Source organism: Stylophora pistillata, chromosome 1 (assembly GCF_964205215.1).
Source record: "Stylophora pistillata chromosome 1, jaStyPist1.2, whole genome shotgun sequence".
NCBI lineage: Eukaryota > Metazoa > Cnidaria > Anthozoa > Scleractinia > Pocilloporidae > Stylophora > Stylophora pistillata.
Genome location: NC_142519.1, coordinates 36,629,000 through 36,632,491, shown reverse-complemented (window position 1 = coordinate 36,632,491; position 3,492 = coordinate 36,629,000). Strand labels below are relative to the sequence as shown.

The 3,492-nt window shown below is 37.8% G+C and overlaps 1 long non-coding RNA gene across 1 annotated transcript; it reads right to left on the bottom strand.

Annotated features, from left to right (window-relative positions):
• Positions 1-506: 506 nt before the first annotated feature.
• On the bottom strand, positions 507-1,655 carry LOC148742285 (uncharacterized). The gene is made up of 3 exons (XR_015999295.1): positions 1,623-1,655; positions 1,151-1,258; positions 507-914 (listed from the first exon to the last, which is right to left on the bottom strand). It is a non-coding gene; the product is annotated as an uncharacterized LOC148742285 (long non-coding RNA).
• Positions 1,656-3,492: the final 1,837 nt, after the last annotated feature.

Here is a 3,492-nt window from a genome sequence, read left to right as displayed (position 1 = left end):
CCAGCAAAGCGAGAGTCACAAGAGAAGACGTGAAACCTTACTAAACAACTGACGGAGGTAAGTGTTTTAATCCGAATTGTTTTAAAGTCCATTCAAGGCGCTTTTAATATGTCAAGATCGGCCGTTATGCGACTCCATTTTGAATTTCGGAGGTACTGAATTTCGAGCAGAAAGTCTAATTTTGGTTCCAAAGAGTGCGGTCACACTTTCATTCGTCCAATAGAGAACTTAGCAAATAAATTACGCTAGATCTACATATATAGTAAACGTTCTTAGTCAACGAACCAATACACTGCCACTGTAAAGGGAAGCGTTTTACTCATTCGCTCTTCGTTTTAAATTTCAATCTGTAGGTTTGGGAGCTTTCCCTGCTAATTCTGGATTTGACGTAATCTCGTGTCCTTTTTCTTCACATCGTCAAAATGCTGAGACTGGGTTTTGAATTCTGAGTGTATTCCTTCAATCCCTTGTTCACAATAGAATCCAAGACCCATATGACTGTCGAAGGAAAGGGCACACATGTTCTTGTAGCATATATAGCTTTGGTGTGATCATCCTGTCTGGGAATTTTTCCCTAATGAACTGAAGAAATTTGTGATGTCTTCCTCTACAACAAGAACACAAGAAAAGGGGGAACAGTGAGACATGATCCTATTATTGTATTCATGTTTTCCATGAAAGGCAGTTATTCTTTCACTTACCTAGCTTATCAGTCTTGTCATCAATGAGCTATTTAAGGGTAGAAGTTATGTTACCTTGCAGCAAGTGTGTACATGGTTACAAATGAATGATTTCCCATGTTAAGCTTGTCTCTCCACATTCATTTTCTTAAGAATCTCATCCAAATGAATTGATAGTGGTCCATTGGCTTTCTCAAAGGCAGCCAATTCCATTTGTTCATCTGCAAGCTTTTCCTATAATGTTGAGATAGTACTATTGAAATATGAACTACTTTACGTACTGTTCAGTAGCTATAATTTGATGGGTTGTTAAATTGATTTGTGCTAGTGTAATATTATAAATCAATAAACTATAACACAGAATCATAGCTTCCTTCACTAAAAAATTAAGATAGGTTTGAATCATGTGTGATGGAATTGGAGGATTGCACAGCTGTGATACTGGAAAATGCAAATTGAGAAAAAATTACCTCTTCCTTTGCATTTCTAAGGAGTTTGTCTATCTCCTCCTGTAGTAGTGTAAAGTAGGCTGGCATGATATTTACACTAGAATGCAGACTTTGTAAATTAAGCAACTCCTGTAAATAAATTCTTTTATCTTACTTTGTCCAATTCAATGTCCGGCAGTTTCTCATGAATCACTTTGTGATAAAACTTTTGTTGACTTGTAACAGAGCCATCTGCTACAAACTTTTCATAATCCTCTTGAATGTTTTCAAGGGTTGGGAGTTCAGTGTGTCCATGTCTATGGCAAGAGACTTGCATCATTTTGGGATTTATCTTGCACCAATGACATAAATACTTGCCTGCAAATACAATTCTAATGGTGAAAACCTGTTTCACAGAAATAGTAATGTACAATACAGGCTACATTTAGGTTCTTTTAGTTGATTGCTCAATCATATAGTTATTAGTATGCATGAATCATTGTCTAGATCAGACCTGAGGCACCAGCTGTTCCAAATATCTTACATAGGGATTAAGACACCAAACAGGGAAACCGCTTTCTTTTCACCTTAGAAATAGGGAAAATGTAAGAACAATTTAGTTAAAATTATGCTATTTCTAGTCTCATCATCTAGACTAATTAAAAGTGTAATACATTTTTTGTTACTCACCCCCAGGTTGTTTCTTTCAAGGTGTTTACTTGTTCTTTATATTTCATTAAGGCTGTCTTTAAATTGGCCCACTATCTTTTGCATGGAACATAGCAAAGACAATGCCATTGTCTGGACTGATTGATCCCGTACCTCTTTGCAAATTGGGCACATCTACTCATGCTTGATGTTTTCAACAAACTGTTTTGGTATATGAACTATATGAAATATTGTTATGAAATATATGAACTTCATATATTTCATTGTAACCAAACTGTTCTGGGTAAAGAGGTTCTGATCTTCGATAACTTGGTAGATTCTTTACCTCCTCAGGAAATGAGAATGTGGCTGGGTGGTTGAAAGCTTAAAGTACTAGACATCCCTTCCACCATTTCTACTTGTTCCTTGGGTCCAGCAGAGTCCTCTGAGTTTTACTCCAGGTTTACTCTTCATCTTCTTCTTCCTACCAGGTTTCTGATGATCTTTGAAGGAACTACAGATCTTATAGTTTCAAGTTCGTTTGTGTTGAGGCCACACATTGATTGCAAGGCATGTGCCTCTTAGAGCAACTTGAAGCACTTGTGGCAGAACTTGGGAGGGCACATGTCAAGGTCATCTTTACAAACACCAAAGGCTGTAAAAATTATCTCTATCTTATCAGCGCAGAGAAAACTGTTCTCGTATCTTTTGTCTTCTACAATCGCTGTCCACAAATTCGGCAAATTTTTTGTTATAATTGTCGATGTTCAGAGAGACCAAACGTAGCCATCTAAATGTATATCCGACCCGAGTCCTAAATTAAACTTGGATGTGAGCAACGCAATACTAAATATTGACTAAAGAAATGTTTCGAAATTCCTTTTTGCGACCTTCTTGCTTCAGAAGGGTACACCCTTTGGGTTTTTACCTTGTTTCAGGAAGGGGTGTCTATCTCTCTCGATCGGTTCTTCAGGGGAGCGGGAATATTTGCAATTTTGTCTTATTGCTAGTAGCGCGTTCCATTTGAAGAGGAAGGGAATATTCGCAGTAAACCATGTGAATCATGCCAAGAAGAACGATTTATCCACCAGATCAAAGAAAAAAATATAATCGAAAGGTTTATTGTCCCTGATCGTGATCGAAATTTCCACCAAAAGAAACGTCTTGTCCGTGCTTCCCGTGACAGATCGATGACGTACAGTTTTTGGGGAGGAGATCACACGCATGTAGTGCGACTTTCCTGCACGTAATAGATGGCCGTGGATATTTTAGCAGTTTGTCATACATCTTGTATTCTTTACTTAGCCCATGGGTGAGCATGATTGTATCAAAAAGATAAATTGGCGTAGTTTAGGGGAATTTGTTCGAGGTCAAAGAGGAAATGGGCGCCATATTTACTATTTCGGTGGTGAAAAGTAATCGCGGATTACACTGCTCAAAACAATTCGGATTAAAACGTCTTTGTACAGAAACTTGCTGCAAAGGAGAGATATAAAGCCAGAGTTGTTTCTTTATTGACAGAAAAATTCGAATCAATCAGAATCTTGCCTGAAAATAAGAAGACCTCTAAGAGGTCATAAATCATTTCGCGTCAAAACAAGGTGCCTTTCAGCCTTCGCATAGTTAACTATCCCGCACACGCAATATTTCCTAGGCGAACATTAACCAGAGAAGCAAAAAACAATGCATGCGCGTAAGTTAGCTATTTCCTTGGACTCTGCGCATATACTTTTTGT